This window comes from Dermacentor andersoni, chromosome 1 (assembly GCF_023375885.2).
Source record: "Dermacentor andersoni chromosome 1, qqDerAnde1_hic_scaffold, whole genome shotgun sequence".
NCBI classification, from domain to species: domain Eukaryota; kingdom Metazoa; phylum Arthropoda; class Arachnida; order Ixodida; family Ixodidae; genus Dermacentor; species Dermacentor andersoni.
In genome coordinates, this window is record NC_092814.1 from 58,249,885 (window position 1) to 58,273,054 (window position 23,170).

A 23,170-nucleotide genomic window follows, 5' to 3' on the forward strand; every position below is an offset into this window, starting at 1 on the left:
GTCACCAGTCCCGTACAACCACGTAGAGCGCAGGACGCTGCGGTTCTAGACGTACTGCGCCCACCGCGGAAGTTTAGAAAAACACTCAGATTGTCACAGCAGAGAAGTGCCTACGTCAGGCGGCTCGACCGATAACTATAGAAGTGTGATTCAAAAGACACGGAATTATTTTCCACTTCTGGCGGCGTTTTCTCTACTTCCTTTTTAAATACAGAGATGTTGATCCATATATATTTTCCCAAACAACCGTGAAATTTGTTAATTTTCGCTTGTCCTTCCTGTTTGGCTGTTGCCTTGGCGCTCTCACTCCTTGCAACTCCTTCCAACTCCTTGCAACATTTCTGTCCAGTTGCCAATTTTGCACGAAAAGTGCTGTACAATTAAAGAAAAGCCAGACGAGGTAACAAGTGACAATCATATTGCTTACGGTTTTAACGGTTATTGCAGGGTCTGATGATGGACGCTGTTTCGGATTATTTTATTCTCCACCTTACACCATACACCCAGCGACCGTTCGAGCTGCGCGAAGAACGCACCGGGACTAAGGGTGTTGCGTCCTATAGAAAAGTTTTTATCATCATCCTACACGGTTCGTGATATTATGCTTCCACCGCTCCGGAGCGTTTACACGAGTAATTTTCTACAACAGCTACAAATGAATTTAGAAAGGTTAAACTTCCGTCAAACAACACCTGCAGCATGCCCTCTATTTCAACCAAATATTGGGCGTGTTCATCAGATAAGGACACTCACAGGGGTGTCGCGACTATTATTTTTTTTTATTATTCAAGAACATCTTTGTAACACGCAGAAAAATGCTTTCATAGGGTGGAAACCAGCTTATTTCAGCTCACACCTGCGTGGTCAGCACGAAAAAAAAAAAAAAAAGAACAGTAACTGAGACAAGGTGGACAATGCGGCTTACATAATCGTACGATATTCCGACTGAGAGTGTGTTTTATGCTTTCATACATTTTATGCTTGAGTCACACAACCTTGTTAACTGCAATAAAACAAGCTCAATAGTATACGCAATTACCCCTTTGACATAAACAAAACGACCTGCAGTGGTTGCTCAGTGGCTATGGTGTTAGGCTGCTGAGCACGAGGTCGTGGGATCGAATCCCGGCCATGGCGGCTGCATTTCGATGAGGGCGAGATGCGCAAACGCCGGTGTACTTAGATTTAGTTGCACGTTAAAGAGACCCAGGTGGTCGAAATTTCCGGAGACCTCCACTACGGCGTGCCTCATAATCAGAAAGTGGTTTTGGCACGTATAACCCCATAATTTATAAATAAACAAGAAAATGAAAAACTGGGCTTTCGAACAAGAGGATAGAAAAATACTTTTTTTCTTGTAAATTTTTAATCAGTCTTTTTACAGCGAGTTTCTTTCGCGACTCTTTCAGTGCATGTTTTGCAACATGATAAAGGCGCATCATAGTTTATTTAGTCTCGCTTATGTACCCTCACTTTTAATTTTGGCAGCAATATACGAAAAAATTACAAAACGTAAATTTGGCAGTTTAACACGCGGGAATAAAAAAGACAGACAACTATCTCCGCTATCGCTCAAAATTTCCCACGATTCTCTAGCAGTCATCGGGTATCCCTTATGTCGCGCCTTGTGGGTATCCACCACATGTCGCGCCTTGTGGGTATCCATCGGGTATCCCTCGTCGCGCCTTGTGTCTTCACCAACACCAGTGCTACACCCCGAATCCTGCCCTGCATGTATAAACCGCGTTACCGCGGACATTACTGAGGTGGGAATGAAATGCCTCGGGCCTCGGGTCTTCACTGAAAGCAGCGCTTCACCACTAATCAAGCGCCGTCACATATAAACCATGTTACCGTGGACTACAGGGGGATGCCGCATGAGATGTATGCACTAATTTCCATGGTGGACACATATTCAATCCATAATTTTATTTGCTGCAGTTGTTTTGAGGCGCATCCCGTGGTCGTACCACGGAGACACTGAGTTCTGGGTGCAGACACTGGCAAACGTTATTCCCATATATGGCAAAAATTCACAAATATCCCTCAGCCAATGTTTCTTTTTTTTTTTACCGTAGTGGTAGGCATCATTCTAGGGGTGAGTGCTTCTATCAGGTACTACTATCAGAATGCTAACACTGCACCTTATCTTTGCATGTTTCTGCTGCCAAATGATAATTTGGGTATAACTTCACAGTGGCAAGTCATTTTTTCAATAACAAAAAAATTTCAATAACTAAATATGCGAAACGCAGTTCTGTGTCGAAAACGGCGCACGGATACAAAGTGGGCTTAAACGAATTGTGCGGCGTCAACCCGTTAGATTGCGAAATAATTGGAATCATACTAATTGGCTTTAATTCCCTTACTATTTAGGAGAGCATACCAACTATTTCGGAAAACCAATGGGTATTAATTTTCATTTGCAGCAATTCTAAATGGCAGCAAAAATGCATTTCAAAATTTCCAATGTCTTTCTTTTTTTTTTTTTTGACGGGGGTAGTTTCATTATGCAATGCTTCGCAAACAAGCCTCTGTTGGATCTGCTGACAGAGCGCGCGCAAAGGTCGCCCCCCTGCCTTAAGCCATTCTTTGAATAATTCGTCAGGTAATTCTAGCATAGCTACGGAACGCGGCAAAGAAAAGACGAGCACGGGTTTATGCGGATACACGATGCGCCAAGGAGCGCCCTTGGACAGACAGATAGTTCTATAACTGAAGTTGCTCCATTTTCGGCTAGTTTGGTAAGGCCAGAGCACAGCAAGAATGAGGCGAGATTCAAGAGGCTAGGGCAGCAAAACGCGGAGTTGAGAGAAATGGTGAGGTTGCTTAGGGCGGAAATCTCGGACCTTAAGGGTGCGGCAGGCCCTGCACCGGCCGAGAGGGCAATGCCTGAGCCCATAGAGAGCATGGATTTTGCTGATGTAGGTGAGTCGGTCGCGCCCCTCAAAGAGGAAGGCGATGACCCATGAGGCGAAGCCCGCGTCGAGGAAGCTGAGATCTGAGGTGAAGGAGGTGTTGTGGATAGTGTTAAGCAGGTCAACGATGATCCGGCGCAGCTGAATACGCGTCTCACTGAGTCGCTGGGCTCGATCGATGGGAGGTTCAAGGAGCTGCAATGTAGAATAGAGGATACGGGAGATGCGCTACAGGCGTGGTGTACGAAATTCCCCTTGAGTGCGGCAAGTCCTATATAGGACAGACTGGACGCTGCATAAATGAACGTGCCAGGGAACACGAACTAAATCTAATGAAAGATGGCGTGGCACATTTGCATGCGCACTGCAAGACCTGCATGTGCGAACCACGGTTTTCTGAGATTAGGATTCTTGGCAGAAGTAGATTTCAAACAGCCCGTGAGCTGATGGAAGCCTACTATTTAAAAAGAAAGGTACAAATTGTGTTAGTGATACATCTATCGTGCTCTATAAATCGGAAACTAGATTGTTTGACCACTGGGTAACGTAGATCTGTGAACAGCCAGCGCATGCGTGTATGTATATATTCTTGGGTCACAGCCCAAAATAAATCAGTGTGAAATGCCGCCCGTGTTGTCTTTATGTGTCTTCCTTTTGTGAGTGTTCAATTGCGGCAAAAAACATGTCTTCTAGTTAGGTGTTCCTCAGGAGAAGATTTCGCAGCTTGACGTCGGTATTTCCTTGCAGGTCCGTAAGCGGTATCGCGTCAAGCCTGTACCCAGGAACATGCACCCGGAGCGAAATGTGGGTAGAAGAAAGGCCAGGGGGGCTTGCCTGCTGAGACTCGATCATTCGTGATGAGAATCAGAAGGTTGGCTTCGTCGATGCTTCTTTTAACGAGGAGACGAAGGTGTTTACCGTAGTTGTCGTGGACAATGAGGGCAGTGTCGTTAACGCTGCTACCGTTCGGACTGATAGGCCAGAGGTCGCGGAGCAAGCGGCTATTGCGCTCGCCCTGGTTGACAGGCGCAGGCCTTTTATATGTAGTGATTCAAAGTCGGCCGTTAGGGCCTTTGAGAAGGGCTCGGTGGCTAAGCTTGCTTTTAAAATTATGCAGACCTGCGAGATCTCTCAACACTACTTATGTTGGTTGCCTGCTCACCTTGGGATGATTGAGGGAACCCCTCCGAATCCGCTCATATTACCCTCCATTCTGCCCCGCGCCACGGCGAGGCGGTACCCCCCTACAACAGAGACTCCTCTGCCACATACAATGAGATCACGAAGTATTGCCTTCTTAATCGCAGGGTTTACGCTTTGCCGCATCTTAAACTAAACAGTGCTCAGACACTTACATTACGCTTACTACAGACTGGTACTTGCCCACGGAGGCTGAACATGTTTTATCCTGAGACTTATACAGAGCCCAATTGCGAGGATTGTGGTGCTTTAGCCACGCTCGAAAACATGCTCTGGTCTTGCGAAAGAATTGAAGACTCGGCGATCAAGGACGCGTCCAGGTGGGAGGCTGCACATCGCAGCCCGGACCTGGAAGAACAATTCTGGGCTGTCCAGCAGGCTCACGACGTGGCCGTGAGGCTTGGCCTTCCGGTCCCGACGTGGGAGCAGCCCGCTTAGTGGTTATTTATCACTACTTGCAGGACCAAATAAAGTTTTCCATCCATCCATTTTGGGCATCCCGCCAATGCACAAACTAATAGTACATTCACAAAACCACACCATTGATGCAGTTTCCGGAATTTGTTTTTAGAGTTGCGTATTTTAGCGCCGCTTGTCGACGAGAATAAGTGCTACGAACAGCTGTCGTGTCCGATATGACCTATGACGGACAATGTTCACCGAAGTTTCTGAGCTTAACCGTACGATGTCGCGACAACCGCTCAGCGACGCCTTCAAGCATCATTATTCGGTAATTCTGCTACGTGACACGCTTGGTCAACTATGTATTTTTTAATCAAGCCGTATCCAAAGCCAATATGTCGCTTTTTTTTCATAACGAAAGTTGTTTCAAAGTAGCCAAAACAAATCTCGAAGGCTATGCTTTTCTACAATGCAAGCGTAGGAAGTGTTTGCGGGCGCCGGAAAAGACGTTTTGAGCGCCATGATTATAGCAACCGCTATATGAGTTCAGTTCTTAATTTTTTCGCAGTTCGTGGATAAACAACATCCTTTTTTTGCGAGCCAGAACTTCTCCGCTAATACAAAAAACATTTTGACTCTCTCAAAAACCGACATCGGCTTTGGATACGACATAGCTTAATATTGTACAGTAGTCTCCCCATACCACAAAACAGGGTCATTGAAATATGACGCTTCGAGTTCGAGTCATTGGGCGATCACCGCGACATCGTACGTTTAAGGTCACAAACTTTTGTGAACGTTGTCATTGCTCTAAAATATCGGACGAAGAAGCCAGGCGTGGTGCGTATTCTTATCGTTAGGCGGCGCCACAATACGTTAGTTCAGGAGGTCAGAGTAGGTAGTAATGGAGAAGGTCCCCTAGGGGAACATCAGAAGAGCATCGCCGTCGATAACAGGAAAAGGAGGAAAACAAGAACAAGAGCTCGCCATGCAATAGGCTACATAAACATGCAGGGCGGCAGAAGAAAGGAAAAGTGGGCAGAGATTGAGGAGCAGTTACATAGAGAACAAATAGGGGTGTATGCGGTTACAGAAACGCACCTTAGAGACTCAGAAGAGCCGCCAGTTATTGGGAATTATGTATGGGAAGGGTGCAACAGAACTAAGTCGGAAAGAAAGGGAGGGGGAGTCGGAATGCTCATCCATCAGGGAGCCAAATGGAAAAGAGTAAATTCACAATGTCAAGAGCATCTTTGGTTATCAGGTACAATGAGTGGGAAAGAAACTTGGCTTGGAGTTACGTATTTGTGGACCGGAATAAATTGCACAGAGAAGAATAAAGAGTTAGTGGAATGCATAAGCGCTGATATCAGGGGTTTCGGGAATGGTGCTGAGATAGTCCTATTAGGTGACATGAATGCCCACATACAGGATTTAGACGGCTATACCGACAATAACGGGAAGTCAATGCTAGACCTTTGCGAGCAACATAATCTCGTGATCGTGAATACAGGGCCTAAGTGTGAAGGACAGATCACGTGGGAAGTGGGAAACCGGCAATCGACCATTGATTACTGTCTGATGACAGAAGGAATTCATGATAAGTTGAGAGAAATGGTCATCGATGAGGAAGGGTTTAGCAGCATAGGGAGTGACCATAAACGCATCATTTTGAAAATGGGATATGTAGTTGGGAAAGAGAGCAACGAAAGCAAAATGGCCAGTCCAAATTTGAACGCTGAACAAATAGCAAATATAGTCACTAGAGTGGAGGAAGAAATTGGCAAGTTGCCAAGTAAGGGGTGGGAATATGGTGAGCTTCTAAGTGTAGTAACGACAGAAATACGGAAAGAGAAACAACATGTTCATTGGAAAGGAAAAAAGAAACCGAAAAGCTGGTGGAACAAGGAGATACGAGAAGCCATCGCCGAACGACAGAAAGCATCTCGAGAGCACAGGCAGGCAAAGAAGGCGCAGTTGCCACAGGATGAAGTAACCAGTAAATGGGAAATATACCAGGAGAAAAAGTCCATGGTTCAAATACTGGTGCAAGCAAAATTAAAAGGTGAAAGTGAACGTTGGTTGTCAGAAATACGTGAGAAAAAGAAGGCTGCACCTAGAATATTTTGGAATCACATAAAATTATTAGGCAGGAAGGCAACAACAATACAACAACATATCCTAGACGAAGATGAAAACAGACTGGAAGGAGAAGCAGCAATAAATTACATCCAAAAAGTAACAGCCGAATCTTTCCAAGGCAAGGACAAGGTTGTATTTGAAGAAAAAAAGAGCATGAAAGAGACCCAAGGGGGAAAGGAGCTAGTGCTTACAAATTTAAACTGGAAGAAAGCGGAAGAGAAAATTCCTAAGCGCACAGCCACAGGGCTAGACGAGGTTCCCGTTAGGCTGATAAATGAACTGGGACCAAAAAGTAAGGAAGCTCTCGTGAAAGCAGTTGAAAAAACTTTAAAAGATAGACGAATACCAGACAGTTGGCGACAAAGTAGAATGAATTTAATTTATAAAGGTAAGGGGGAGAAAGACAGAATTCACTCGTATAGACCGTTGACCATTACATCGGTAATATACAGGCTAGCAATGCAGGCAGTGAAATTAAAGCTTCAAGCATGGGCAGAAAATAATGGCATTTTGGGAGAGCTTCAGAATGGCTTTAGAATAGGTAGGCGTTTGGATGATAACTTGTTTGTTCTTACTCAGTGTATTGAAATATCAAAAGCAGAAAGCAGACCGTTGTATGTAGCCTTTTTGGACATTACAGGAGCATACGACAACGTAGACCGCAGCATTTTGTGGGATATTCTGGAAGGGGAAGGCTTAGGTAACGATTGTATACAGCTCTTGAGAGAGATTTACCTAGAAAATACTGTTTGCGTTGAATGGGAAGGGATGAGGAGCGCGGAGAAAGTTCATATCAACAAGGGACTGAGGCAGGGGTGCCCTTTATCCCCGCTGCTGTTTATGATGTACATGGTGAGGATGGAGAGGGCGCTAGAAGGAAGTAATATCGGGTTTAATCTCTCATACAAACAGGCAGGTACAGTAATAGAGCAGCAACTCCCAGGTTTATTTTATGCGGACGACATTGTGTTGCTCGCAAACAAGCAAAGTGATTTGCAACGTCTGGCTAATATCTGTGGACAGGAAGGCAACAAGTTAGGTTTGAAATTTAGTGTTAGAAAATCAGGTGTTATTGTATTCAATGAAAACAGTGAACAGACAGTGGAGATACAGGGCCAAGAAATACCTCGGGTAACAGAATATAAATACCTTGGTATATGGATAAACGAAGGCAACGGATATATGGAAACACAGGAAAAAACCATAACAGTCAAGGGGAAGAGAAATGCAGCCATAATGAAGCACAGAGCGCTATGGGGATACAATAGGTACGAGGTCCTCCGAGGTATGTGGAAAGGGGTAATGGTTCCAGGACTTACTTTTGGAAATGCGGTTGTTTGCTTTAAATCAGGGGTACAATCAGGACTCGACGGGAACCAAAGGTCAGTGGGTCGCCTCGCATTGGGCGCTCACGGGAAGACTACAAATGAAGCTGTGCAAGGGGATATGGGCTGGACTAGTTTTGAAGTGAGGGAAGCCCGCAGTAAAATTGAGTACGAAGAACGGCTGAGGAATATGGAGGAAAGTAAATGGGCTGGGAGAGTGTTCAGGTATCTGTACAGGCAAAACATTGATTCACAGTGGAGGAAAAGAACTAGGAAGCTTACCAGCAAGTATGCGGCCTGTGGGGTGGGCAACACAGCAACAAAGAAGGTCAAGCGGAAAGTCAGAGAGGCTGAATTAATCTCATGGGTGGCGGCAATGGAAAAGAAACCTGCCATGAGTAACTACTTAAGGGGAAAAAACGAAATTAGGAAAGAAACCATTTATGATAACTCAAAGGGAAGCTCATTACTTTTCGAAGCGAGATCGGGATGCCTTAGAACACGCACCTATAAAGCGAGATATAAGAATGAAGAAGAAACATGTGCTTGCTGCGGTAAAGCTAGGGAAACGACGGAACATATTTTATTAGAATGTGAGGACGTCTACCCAGCGGTCGATTTAGGCACCACTGGCCTCCTTGAAGCCCTTGGGTTCAGCGGGAGCAGTGGTAAAGCAAACAGGTCCGCAATAGACATCAGTAAGAGGCGATTGGAGGATTGGTGGAAGAAAAGTAGGGAAACGACAAAAGACGGAGACGTACAAAAGCACAGTTCGCAATAGGGTATCAGAAAATTTGGACGTGGTAGTTCATAGTGGTTTTTTTTTTTTTTTTTTTTTTTTTTTTTTTAATTGGTGAACATAGGTAGGATATTAGGCAGCATAGTAGTAAGAGCTTGGTGGCGCAAGCCACCGCCCCGTTCCAAAGGGGACGCTCATAACATCCATCCATCCATCCATCCCAAACTTGCAGCGCAAGGGGAGGCATTTGTTTATTGCATGGTGTGTCGCTGGTTAAGATTCGGAGAGCAAAACGGGTTATGGAGCTTGGTCATATCTAGACGAAAATATTCAGGCGTAGCGTTACAGCACGTCGCCTCCATGCAGGCTGTAGCGTCTGTTTGTATAGGTGAGCACTCGAGCTGCTGCTGGCTTTCACTGCCTGTAAACAAATGCCGTTGTCGACGCAAGTGCCGATTACCGCGAAAGTCATAGACGGGATCTGCTCGGCGTTAGTCAATACATTCCCTGGATGTATGACCGAAGAGGCAGGACTCGGACTTCACCCTCGAGATCTGCAAGAAAGCTTTGCGATTACCTGTGACACTGTAATCAATGCCGTCACGAAACCCCCTCAGTGTCCAACTCCCGTGCACACTACGCCTCAGTTGCATGCAGTGGAATCGTGAGGTGTAACGTATACGTGTGAGGCATGAGCTGGCGGATGAAGAGCACTTGCAGGGAGTCACAAATGCATTGTTAATTCAAGAAAACGTTACACGGTTTACTGTAAGTCGGTACAAAGCCGGAAAGGAAATTCGAAGAGTTTTTCTTTTAAATGCGACAAGCCTCCCCAAATTCAGTGGAGTAGCTGCCGAGAAAAACGAATCGTCCTTTTACATGTGTTTAGATAGGAGCACCCGAGCTAAGGCCGGGTGGCAGGGATGTTATGCAGATGCCGCTAACCTACCCTCCGCTTCCCTTGGAAGGAGCCGTCCATGTGGGGCTTTTTAGTAAAGCATACGAAAAACGAAAATGCACTGCATAATTCAAAGGTGATATTTTTTGCAGGGTAGTGCAGCTGCCGTTGTTGGTGCAGCGGCGACAGAGCGATACCAGGTGGCACGTACCACGAGGATCACTTTCCAATATATACATACAGAGAGAGAGAGAGAGAGAGAGAGAGAGAGAGACTTGCCCCCACCCCCCAATCGAAAAATAGTTGGTACGCCACTGGCGGTGCTAATTAAATGCTCCGTGCTTTGGGCCTTGGCCGAAAGCAGCGCTTCACCACCAATTCAGCCCCGCCATGTATAAACCATGTTACCGTCGAGAGAGAGAGAGAGAGAGAGAGAGAGAGAGAGAGAGAGAGAGAGAGAGAGAGAGATACTCTTTATTAGAACAACAGAGAATTTTGCCGGCGCGTATACAATCGCTGGCATGCTACTCTGTATAGGGATGGGGAATGGGATTAAAAGATTCCAGAGGAGAGCGGGAGAAAAAGAATAAAAATAAATATGAAATGCGCAAGTGGACCTGATACTAATATTTACAGGTGAGATGGCGGGTAAATTTGGGCTTTTGTATATGAAATGTTCAATCTTTGAAGCTTTCCTGTTAGACTACACTGCGGTGCTACTTTATTTATTTAAATACACCGTTAACACTCATTTGAGGATCATTACAGGAAGGAAACACATCACAAATACAAAATTAATTTGGAAGGAACTTTCGAGTAACGTCAAACATCAACAAATCATCAACATCATCGAACAACATGGAATGATTGACAAGGAACGCTGAACGCCAAGAAAAGTTTCAAACGCTTTTACATCACGCATTCAGCAATGTGCGCAGGTATTCCATTCTATTTCGCGATGAAATCAGGAAAAAACGAATGACGTTAATGCGGGCGGCATAAGGCCGGATGGGTGCACTGTGATGTATTCGCTGCTAAGTCTACAGGTGCTCGTATGTACCTGCTTTTATCAATCTTTACATGACCCTTGAAAATCTGAAATCATAATTTTATTCTGTTCCTCTGTCCTCTAATTTCTAATAATTCCAAATCACATGTACTTGGCATTTCGGCAACAGAGTTGTTTTTGTACCTAGCTGAAAAAGCAGTTTACCATATGCCACTTTATCGAACGCTTTCCTAAAGTCAACGCAAACACATCAATATGTTGGCGTTTGTCTAAAGCCACTGAAAAATCGTGAATCGTTTCGATTATTCGTGTAACGGTTGAGAGGCCATGTCTAAAACCATGCTGATTTGCATAAAATAACTTGTTTCCCGAAACTGAGTAATGTGCTTTGCCATAACGTGCTCGATGAGCTTGCAGCATAGCGATGTCAACGATACAGGGTCCCGCCAATGCACCGATTGCTAGTACATTGGTAAAACCACACTAATAATGTGGTTTCGAGAGTTTGTCTTTAGAGTTGCGTATATGAGCGCCGCTTGTCGACGAGAAGAAGTACTGCGCACGGCTACTGCATCCGATACTCCATAGGACTGACAACGTTCACAAAAGTTTCTGACCTTAACCGTACGATGTCGCCACAATCGCTAAACGACACTTTTAAGTACAATTATTTAGTTATTCTGTTACATATGATTCAGTTGGTCCACCATACATTTCTAAACCAAGCCGTATCCAAAGCCAATTTGTAGCTGTATCCATAGCGAAAGTTGCTTCAAAGTAGCCAGAACAAATCTCGAAGGCTATGCTTTTCCACACCGCAAGCGAAAGAAGTGTTTGCGGACTCCGGAAGAGACGTTATGAGCGCCATGATTAAGGCCACAGCTAGATGAGTTCACATCTTAATTTTTTCACAGTTCGTGGACAAACAATACCGTTTTTTTGTCACCAGATCTACTCCCCCAATACCAAAAAAAATATTTTGAGCCTTTCAAGAACCGGCATCAGCTTTGGATACGACTTAGTCTAAAATTGTATAGCGGTCCAACCATATCACAAAACAGGGTCACTAAAGTATGACGCCTCGAGTTCAAGTCATTGGGCGATCATGGCGACATCGTACGTTCGAACTCAGAAATTTTTGTGAACGTTGTTATTTCTCTAAAATATCGGATGAAGAAGCCACGCGCAGTGCGTTTTCTTGTCGTTAAGCGGCGCCACAATACGCAAGTCCCTAAACTATCGCAGCGCAATGGGAGACATTGCATGGTGTGCCGCTGGTTAAGATTCGGAGGGGAAAAGTACTTGCGGAGCTTGATCGCGTCTCGACGAAAATATTCAGGTGCAGCGCTGCAGCACGTCGCCTCCATGTAGGACGTAGTGTCTGTTTCTGTAGGTGAGCACTGGAGCTGCTGCTGACTTTCACTGCCGGTGAACAAATGCCATTGTCGACGCAGGTGCCGATTACCGCGAAAGTAATTGACGCGATCTGCTGGGCGTTAGTCTATACATTCCCTGTACATATGACCTAAGATGCAGGACTCGGACTTCACCCTCGAGATCTGCAAAAAATATTTGCGCTTATCTGTGAACCCCCCCCCCCCCCCCCCCCCAATACGTAACTTCCGTGGACATCCCGCATCAGTTGCATGCAGCGTCGTCGTCAGGTGTAACGTTCAAGTATGAGGCATGATCCGACGGATGAAAAGCACTTACAGAGAATCACGCGTGCATTGTTAATTCAAGAAAAGGTTACATGGTTTACTGTGAGTCGATACAAAGCCTGAAAGAAAATTGGAAGAGATCTGCGCATGCAGTTTTCAGCAGTTACATACAACATGGCTAAGAGCTGACATTAACGGTTCTAGTTATTTCCCTTTGTTTGTTTACAACTTGGACCGTCTATAAATGTCGGGAGCTGCCGCGACATCATGCTAACGCTGGCAGGCCACTCTCAGGAGAAAGGCGTTGGTGAACATCGACGGTTTCAACCAGTGTAACGCAACACACGAACGACATTGACGTTATTGTTTCCGTTCTGTCGTCTCTCTCTGTGTTACGTGATGCTGGCCAAACCAGTTATGCATTGCGTTCCATGTTGGTACAGCTCACGAAAGGAAAAGTGCCATTGTTGGTGAATGCGGCTAATGACACATTGTTCGCAGTTGTCTCGAATTGGCAGAATATGCTTGTAGGGCGCTGGGTGCAACTTCTAAATTAGTTCTGCGGAATAATGCAAGGTGGAGGAAGGTTCATTAAAGGAAAAAGCGACCACCACCCTGTATGCAGCTCGAAGCTACAAAGGAAACCCAGACGGGTTGTATTTGAAAAATAGTTGAGCGTGTTTAGAAATAGACAATGAAATTGTTTACACCCTGTATCATTTACGTGATTCTTTTTCAGGCTCTGAATCGCGAAAAATGACGTCACTGCTCCTCTGCGCGCAGGGAATGCAGATTGAGAGCCTTTCAGCAAACAAACAATGAACGCACATTGGCCGCAATATGTGTGCGTCTAGGAAAAAGAACAGAAAAAATTCATTAGCTCCTATTGGTTTAATCTCATTGGATTATAGAACAATATACTTAATACAATTATAAAACTGACAGCCGCGGTATTCGTCTATTGGGTTATGATTTATGAACAATATATCTGATACACTGATAGCCTGTAGTGGTTTATTAGCTCACGTGTTGTATGAGAAGCGTCACCTCTACCGGTGCGATTTTAGCAGCACAATGAACCAAAGTGCTTTGTTCTACAAAGCTACAGTTATTGTTAATTTCAAAGCAGAGCTTTCTAAACGAATTCTCCCGGTCTTTGCTGACCGTTGCTTATGTCTTGCAATATAGGTAACGCCCAGTACAACGCTCATGTGACTAATGGGCTTGTATCTAGACTCATGTCTAATACCCCTGCAGCTGCCGATGTGCCAGTTGCCGGCTTCGTTCTCCACGGAATAGCGCAATGAAACAACAAACGGAACCATTCGTTCTTTAAAATTTGAAGACGTTTATTCCCTGCTACACTAAGGCCCACATGCGCTATTAGTACTCTAAATAAATAAATAAATAAATAAATAACCACAGGTCAACAAATAGACGTCTTCAAGCGCACAATTTCTATATTAAAACAAAGCTTTGTATTGGTAATAGCACCAATACAAGATTATGTCACTACTTCTGTTACATAAATTAAGTGCTGGAGATAATGATATAAGTTGGGCTGGTCTCAAATGGTGAGATTAACCGATCATGGAGGCTGTAATCCGCGGTGGAGAAATCGCGCAATGGAGTATCCGTGTCTTGCTGATTTGCTTGGCTGGCATGGTATGGCAACGCTGCAAAACTCGTTGCTCAAGTTGAACAGTTTTACTGGATTTATATAACTGCTTGACGAAAGCTTCGCTTCACATAGATTCCCAAATATGCGTTAGATATGCACATTTTTTTTTTTTTTTTGGAGAGAGATACTTTGTTATTAGCATCGTTAGAACAGAGAAAGATGTGTGCCAATAGCGGGGAAAAATTGAATGAAAGCAACGATGTCTGCCGCCAGACGTGGAAACCAAAAATAGGTCATCATTCGTGATATGAGGTCGTGAGGTCTCATAAGGCCGTGAACAACGTGACATTAGGTACTAACCTCCTGCCATCAATTGCACTGTTCAAATCTATACAAATCACGTCGAATAAAGTGTTTTATTACTGCCTTTTTTACAAGTATGGGAGTGCTCACAGTTCCTGGATACTGCCAATACAAGTTTATATCGCTACTTCTCCAGCATCTATTGTGACCTATAAAGCATCTTACTTGTTCAATCCGAGTTTATATCGCTGCTTCTATTGCATAAATTAATTAAGTACTTTATTTTTATAGAACAATATATTGCCCCATAATAGTCTACAGGAACGGCGAAAATCTCAACGAGACCTGTACACTTTGCCATGGGACCTGTTAGAGCACAGCACGGGCCAGATTTTTCGGCCTGGACCCTACCCGGGCCTGCTTTATAAAGCCCGAGCCAGGGTGTACATGACCGAGCCCAGCCCGGGCCCGCCCCGGGCCCCGGCATTCATTGCTAAGCTTAGCCAGGGCCCACGATTACATGAGCAGCCCCAGCCTGGACACGCTAAAGGAAATCCGTTGTATACGTGCATTGAAATGGTGCGTTAGCCGCGGCAGCAGCTTAGCGATTAAGCTGTTGCGCTGCTAAGCTCTAGGACGCGGCCTCGATTCCCGGTCACGGCCACCGCACTTCAATGGAGGCAAAAACAGCCGTGCACTTAAATGTAGGTGTACGTTAAGAGCTTAAGGTGGTCGAAATTAATCCGGTCCCCACTACGGCGTGCCTCGTAAGTGTATCGTCGTTTTGGCACGTAACAAATAAAAATGAAACGGTGCTAATGTGGTACATGAAACGTCATTACAATAGAAGTACGTATAGTGGCAATAAAACGCAGCAAAAAAAAAAAAAATTATTTTAAGCCTGTACAACTAACAACAAAATACGGATAGCAGCGATCCCAGGGCATTGTCTTTAATGCTCTTGTCTACACTTCCCGTTCGTAAGAATAATGATCACACAAATTTTTAAAAGGGATCGAGTCTTGATTAAGAATCTGTTGCAGCAAAATAAAAGACATTACGGTTACGGACGTTGTTTCATGTAACTTGAAAAAAAGAAAAAAGATTTAGAAGACGTGGTTAACCGCAGCTGGGTGATACCAAGGACGTATGGTTTGCCGTCATTTGGCGCGCCTTAATATATGTTTATGTGCTGCATAATCAGTTAATTAACTGAGATCAATTATTTTCTTTAATATTCATTTTAGGGCTAAGTGCATATCGTTACGTTGTAGAGGGGGTTCAGAAACGACCTATCCAAGTTATTGTGGCAACGTACAGGTTGCGTGGTGATTTTTTTTTTTTTCCGCGCTTAAAGAAAGCCCACGAAAAATGAAACAAAACCACTTGACTGCGCTCATAAGTAATGCCCGCCTCATCGAGTTGACCAGCTCATGGACTGGAATTGTGCTATCCGCCACAGGCAATCTTTAAGAGCATTTGTGAGTGTTAGCTGAAACAACCGGTATATACACAAACAGGCAAATTCACGAGCATAATTATATAAAATAAATGCACCAGTAGAAAGAGACACCCCTTGCACGAATGCGAAAATAATATAATGGTATCGAAAGCGGTCATAGTGCCATCAGAAAAGCAGTAACAGGGGCAATAAACTGTTTCAAGAGCGGTTCCTTGTATAAAATTTTCCATACGCGGAAACAATATTGGTTCTTGTGGAAAAGAAAAAAAGAACTTTACCTGTTTTTCTATTTACAATAACAGCCAACTCTTTGCACATGTGACTTCTGTTTGGCACAGAATGCCTTGGACCATGCAATGCATAACGCTCGCGTGTGCTCGGAGGTCTGACTTTTGCCCTTTATTGAGGGAGCCTGAGTCGGGCCCGGGCCCGTGGCTTGAAGCCCGGATGCAGCCCAGGCCCGCCGAAAAACGCGTCGGATGGCCCAGCCCGGCCCGGGCTTTCGGGTCGGCCCAGGCCTGGGCAGTGCTCTAGGACCTGTCCGTTCTGTCGTGGGACCTGTGTTGGTATTTAAACCGCACATTTCGTATAGGACCAGAACAAATTAAATTTCTACTCCGCGTGCATGCGTGCGTGTTTGCAACCATCTGTCATCGATTGCATTGTTCGCAGCTATACAAATATAGTACAATAAATTGCTTTATTACTCGCCCCTTTACAGGTATGGGAGTGCCCACAGTTCCTGGATCCTACCAATCCATGTTTATATCACTACTTCTATTGCATGAATTAATAAAGCATTTTATTCATCTTACAGAACTTTGCATTGCCCCAGAAGAGTCTGCAGCAACGGCGAAAATCTCACTGAGACCTTTACACTTTGCCACGGGACCTGCACGTTCTGCTATGGGACTTATTCTGCTGTTAAAGCAGTACATTTTGTATAGGAAGATTATAAATTAAATTTCTACTGGGTGTGCATGCGTGTGCGCGTGCGTGCATGTGTGTTTTGTTTGTAGACGCACAATATGGATAGCTTTCCTGAACGGACAAACATTTTTGAAATGTTAAGTTTGTCGAAAGACGCGCATTTATTATTTTCACTTTGCTGCCTGAACCGACGCTTAACACAAGGAAAAAAAAAAGAAGAAGCAAACCGGACCACAACTGCCCATTGCACTTGCACGACAGTATATATGCGCCAGAATGAGCTGCTCGTCACGTCAATATGAAGTAGCGTATATAGCTGTATATTAGAGCGTTTTTGAGTATCTGTGCACGAAATGCCGAAAAAAAGGTTGCCACGTTGGCACACACCATACAGGGGTGTGCGAATAGTGATTTTTGACACCAAATGGAATGCGAATCAAATAGTGCCAGAATCGAATCGAATACTTTTCGAACAGTTTTTGAATAATGAACAGTCGTTATCATAATCGATATAAAACGATATCCACATTCCAGTTTTCCTAACGTGAGCGAGTTTATTGCGTTGCATAGAACGTTATGAAGTGTTGTTTATGAAAAGCACAACTGGATCAACTGGAGCAAACAAATAGTTTCTTCGGAAGCGCAGGACTCTTCAGAGAGTGCGAATGAACGCTGTACAGCCTGTAAAGTATGGCTTCCTAAGTGACGTAGCTTGATCCACTATGCAAGCTTTCATGTTTTATGTCTAAGTTATGTCCTCGGGGGTGAAAATTTACCACACTTTAACTCCAATGTTATGTTTATTTGGGCTCAGTTGACGTTTAGAAACATTCGAACATTCGAAAAATGAGCATTTACGAATAGTGTATATTCGATCCGAAAACCGAATTGAATAATGCACTACTTCATTTGATATTCGAAAGTATCGAATCCCGTTTTTCTCTTTCCTTTTTTTTTTTTTTTTTTTTTGAGCGCATCGTCTTAAGGGCAGTGGACGGACCGACAGACCGAAGGACAGATTTCCTGAGTGAGTATCCTAAAAATGTGCACGGATTAAATAAGACCGGCAAAATATTGTCGGAAATTCTGTTTTAGAGGCAAATGGCGCTCACCATCCCCGGAAGTAACTACAACGATACATCTGGGTGGAAACGCCGCTTTGTGCCCAAATCTCCCCGAGCATTGAGCTTCGGCCGTGCAGATAACATATGTTTAGAGTTGTTTAAGTGACTGAATGAATGAAAAACTTTATTTGTCCCTCTTTAACTAAAGGGAAGGGGCAATGGGATTGAGGGTGTGGGGATGACCTACTTGAATTAGGCCTACTCTACCCTCTCAGCCCACTCCAGGATGGCGTCTTCAAGGTCAGGCCTCGAGCTGCGCAAGGCAGCCTCCCACTGACCCTCCTCTAATGCAGTAAATGAAGCCTTGGTTTGAAGTAAATGAGCCTACTCCTGCGGCGGGTGCGTATGGCAGTCGCGCCAGCTGTATATTGCAAGTGATGCGACGGTAGGGGCAGAGTCTATATGTGCGCGGAGGGCTGATGAGTTTGCGTGCGCTGGGTTCTCGCCGCTAGTTCGCGCTGAAGCGAGTCGCAGCACAAAGGGCAATTCCCTAGCTGCTGTTGTCGCTCTTCCTTGCGCCAGCGTTCTGACAGCGAGGGTCCACGGTCGTTGAGCGAGATGTATTCATGTTTCCATGTGCACGCGAGACAACGTGCTTGTTAATTTAGTTAGTAAGCGAATATTTACAGCATTTTATGCGGCTCACAAGATGACTAACCTTACTGCTATAGCTGTATAATATTTTGCTATCGCAACCAATGCTTCGTGCCTTTCAGGCGAAACTGCCTCTTTTTTTTTTTATAGGCGTGCATACCATACTCGTGCGGAACAAAGCTGCCGTGCGCGTGCTATATGACATTAAAAAAAAGATAGTTACATATTTTGACAAAGCCTGCGAAGGCGCGTTCACACACTTGGTATTTAAACATGCTGTTTTTTCTGCTTCAAGATTCAGCCTTGTGAATTTGTCTCTGTGTCTTGACACAATAAAGCATTTGACTGGGCACAACAAAGGAGTGCTTTTTGTACCCTTGCTGAGATACCTCTGTTGAAGTTAGCGCTTGTGTGTGTCCACTTGTTTGTCCTCGCCTGTCATACGTTTAAACACTTCTAAGTATAACTAGTCCAGTCATTACGTGCAGTTTGAACTGGTCCTACCAAAGTATGTATATGGTGTATTTGGCAAAGCCAAGCGTGTTTGTTTTTTATTCTGAACTTATTGGCAAATTTATTATTTTATAAATGAGAGAATAATTTCGAAATTTTGCAACATGACTGGCTTTTTTTTTTTCACTATTTCTGCTTCACCGCAAAGCTCCTCGGCGGTAATTACAAATTAGGGCGACGCACGGGCACTGCATGATGAGCGTATTGTGTGCGCCGTTGTCAATGTTATCGCGAGAGTACCGACTAACATTGCTTCCACTGCTTTGAATCACGAAAACAAATATTACAACAACAAAAAAAAAGGGGGGGGGGACGAGTATGCTGCTTAATGATTGCCTCCGGAACCAGGGGGAGGGAGGGGGGATGCCTGTGAGGGAACTTCTCACGCGCTGAGAGTCGACCCTCCTTTAATACAGTAAATGAAGCCTTTGTCTCCCACTAACAAAAATGAGGTCGGTGAAGGCGAAATGAACGCCTAGGTCCTGCCCCATGTTGCGGCCGGGGGTCCGAAGACGTAAGATGTTCATTCACCGTGTAGGAGTGAGTGAACGTGGGGGCTGGGCCTGACACCCGGAAAGTTTTACGCAAATGTTTATATCAACATTTTGTGCAAGAATGATAATGAATAATGAACGTAACATGATCACGTTCAAGTTCCAATTCGAAAATGTTCAAAGAAAAAGTATAATGCAGCGCATCTACAAACCATGACATAATATTGGTGACGGACACCGCCCACAAACATTTTATGCTTGGCTCTGTGAAGCCACCTCAAATAATACCGTTGTCAGACGGCGCACTTTTGATACCGATCGAATTTCTCGGTCGTGATTGCCGTGTTTGCGCAAGCTGCGAGAGGGAGCTAACCGCGGTCGAGACGCAATTAATTCTCTTAACCAATGAACTTTTCGCTGCTCTTGAAAACGAGTGTTTCATAGACTGTACATTCTTGCATTTACAGTAATCGTTTGAGCTTGTCTCACACGTCCTACTTCGTTTAGAGTTGAGCAAGTTAGAGATCGACCCCAACATGTCTGCAGGTTTGAAAACATTTCTTTCTAATCGAACGCAATTTGCGACAGCAAACAATTTTGATTCCTCTTACTGTCCAGTTACTTCCGGTGTGCCGCAGGGTTCTGTCCTCAGTCCACTTTTATTTTTAGTCTACATTAACGACCTGGCTAATGTAGTTCGTTCACCCATCATGCTGTACGCTGATGACTGTGTAATTTATTGCATAGTATCATCTGACACTGATCTTACAGCACTTAAATCTGACCTCAATGCTATAATTAATTGGTGCAACATATGACAAATGCATCTGAACGTTAAAAAGTACAATGAGAATCTCCCGAAAAACCTTCTACTTGTAACCTTCGTCTTTATCAAATTAACGGATCTGTACTAGACGACGTTGCCACGTATAAGTATTTAGGTGTTCATCTAACTTCTAACCTTTCTTGGCAAACGAATGTTAACTACGTCGTTAACAATGCTAATCGCACGTTGTTTCTCACACCGCATTTTTGCAAAGGCATCATCCTCTCTTAAATTAATATTATACAAAATAGTTGTAAGATTTAAGCGTGAATATGCGTGTGCTTTGTGGGATCCCAGTAAAGAATTTCTCATTAAGCAATTTGAATCAGCACAAAACCGTAGTGCGCGTCTTCTGTCAAATTATTCCTGCTTTTCAAGTGTCTCATCGATGAAACATACTTTTAAACTTCCTAACCTCTCTCTGCGCAGAAAAATATTTCGTTTATCCTTATTTCATAACATTTTTCATAATCCACATCTGAAAAATGAACTCCTCAACGAGCCATCTTATCTGTCTTGTCGTACTAATCACCGTCGTAATGTTGAAGTCCCTTTTTGCCTTACGAACTTATTTTCTGATTCAACCTTGCCAAAGAAATTGAATGAATGGAACCACTTGCCCACCTCCGTCGTCACCATTCCAAGTGCTTGTGCATTTAAATCCGCTGTCGACGAATATTATTGTGTGTATATACTATAGCCGCTAACGTTAATAATAATCATGCTTCTTTTTTCGTCACTACTGTCTGCAACGCCTCCGCGCATTGAAGGTGATGAAATAAAGAATTAAATAAAAATAAATAGATTGTTGATCCGGGCGGGCTCGATCGCGATTGAAAGTGGCCGCGTGACACCGTATTAATCGTTATATTCTTCAAAGCCCAAAGTGGCACGCCTTCTCCGGTATAAGCGTGCGCATCTGCTTAAGTGATCATGCTCATGAGTCATTGTAATTTCTATTTCCCGCAACGGAGTGCTGCAGCCGAAACAAACAAAAAAAAAAGTCCGCATAAGGACGGCATAATTTTAAAATGTCGTGTTTCTGCTAGGACCACCTCAATCTAGAAATCACGCTAAACTGCAGAGAATACGGTAGTCTTCACAAGCTATTCTACGTACTTACATGCCTATACACACCGTTTGCCTCTTTTCCGACATAAAACTGTTTCGAAGCACCAAATAAGCTAAAACAAAAACCATTAATGCAAAACATTTTATCTTAAGGCCTTAAAAGAAGGTAAATATTGAACGCTTCACGACTCGGAATTTCATTACTGAAGTCGGAAATGGAAAAGAGCATGACTAGTATTTCTTGGCAAGGTCTTTTTTTATCAAGTCTAGTTTTGGCGCCTAATGACAAAACTTGTGTTACTGTAACTCAGCGAAAAAGTTTTTTTTTCGTGATAGGCAAATTGGCAATTGACTCGTCCCATTGCCCCTAAACAGTGACGATTTCTTTAAAACTAAAGCCCCGAGGTTGGTACAGCTACCACAGAATGACCCAGAGGCTGCAGACGCATGGACAACGGAAAGGAGACGAGGCCTTCTGTCTAAATGCGGCAACTGCGGCTGGGAATCGCAGCCGCAACCAATCACGAATTCACTCTGTCCCTGCCATATATCGAGCCGCATGCGGGCGCTTGCATTTGCATCCCTTGCGCCCACTAGACACATCGGACGGACTCGGACCAAAATAGGCTGCGTGTGAACAGCGAAGCGCCGTTCGCTGCCAGCGAGGTCAGTACCTCGTGAAATCGCGCCACTTCTAAAGCGACGCTTCCTTCGCGAACCCACCAGGACTTTCCAGACCGTGTCTGCTGCGTGCTGCATTCTGCTGTCCTGTAAAAAGAGACGCACTTAAGGAAGACAAAAATTGAATTACGTGTCCGATCCTGGGATCGAACCCTGGACCCCGACGCTTGATATTTAAACAATTAACGGCCCGATGATTGAGCTATTAGGCTACACTCGCCTGTCTACCGTGCCAACTCCAACTACAGCTCTCTGAGAGCACCACCTGGGTGCCACGTTGCGTCGCAAGTCTGCACGATGCGCGCGCATCCGAGCTGGTGCGAAGGGGCTGCGTTTGGGCAGCTTGCAACGTGGACGATGTGGTTCGGGCCTTCGGTATGACGTTGCGATGACATTGCAATAGTTACACAGGAGTTATAACACTCGTCAGCACACGTTATTTATGCATTTACACAAAGGATCGCTGTCTGTAGATTCCAACAGTTAAGGTGCGCTGGATATAACGAAATGTTTAAATCGGAATCCAACCGCTGTTAAGCAAGGGCAAAAATTTAACAGGTTAAATTGTTTCAAAGGTGCCTTGCCATAAAACTGATTTAGTCTTCAGTTGTGCCAGGTAATGCTCTATTTTAGCTACGGAACAAGGAAAAGATAATACGCGGATACACGATGCGCAAAGAAGCGCCCCTGGCAAGAAAAATGCCATTATAACTGAAGTTGCTTCATTTTCGGCTTCCCGCCAATGCACAGACTGCTAGTACGTTGATAAAACCCCACAACTGATGTGGTTTTGGGAGTTTGTTTTTAGACTTGCTTATTTTAACGCCGCTTGTCGACGAGAATAAGTACTCCGCACGGCTGCTGCGTCCGATATCGCATAGGGCTGAGAACGTTTACAAAAGTTTCTGACCGTGATCGTACGATGTCGCGATAATCGCTCGACGACGCTTTCAAACGTCATGTTTCACTGATTCTGCTGCGTGAGACAGTTGGTCCACCATACATTGTTACGCCAATCCATATCCAAAGCCAATACGGGCCTTTTTTTATACCAAAAGCTGCTTCAAAACAGTCGAAATGAATCTCGAAGGCTATGTTTTTGTACACCGCAAGCGGAAGAAGTGCTTGCAGGCTCCGGAAAAGACGTCATGGGCGCCATGATTTAGGCGTCAGTTATACGAGTTCAATCCTTAATTTTTTCGCAGTTTGTGGACAAACAAGATCCTTTTGTGCAAGCCAAAACTGCTCCGCAAATAC

At 44.4% G+C, this 23,170-nt stretch overlaps 1 protein-coding gene and 1 long non-coding RNA gene across 2 annotated transcripts in view; one reads left to right on the forward strand and one right to left on the reverse strand.

Annotated features, from left to right (window-relative positions):
* LOC129380472 (uncharacterized) overlaps positions 1–23,170 on the reverse strand; it is a 482,520-nt gene that overhangs the window by 183,058 nt on the left and 276,292 nt on the right. The gene's annotated exons all lie outside the window — the stretch shown is intronic.
* On the forward strand, positions 11,898–16,657 carry LOC129380482 (uncharacterized). The gene is made up of 2 exons (XR_008608552.2): positions 11,898–12,026; positions 16,402–16,657. It is a non-coding gene; the product is annotated as an uncharacterized lncRNA (long non-coding RNA).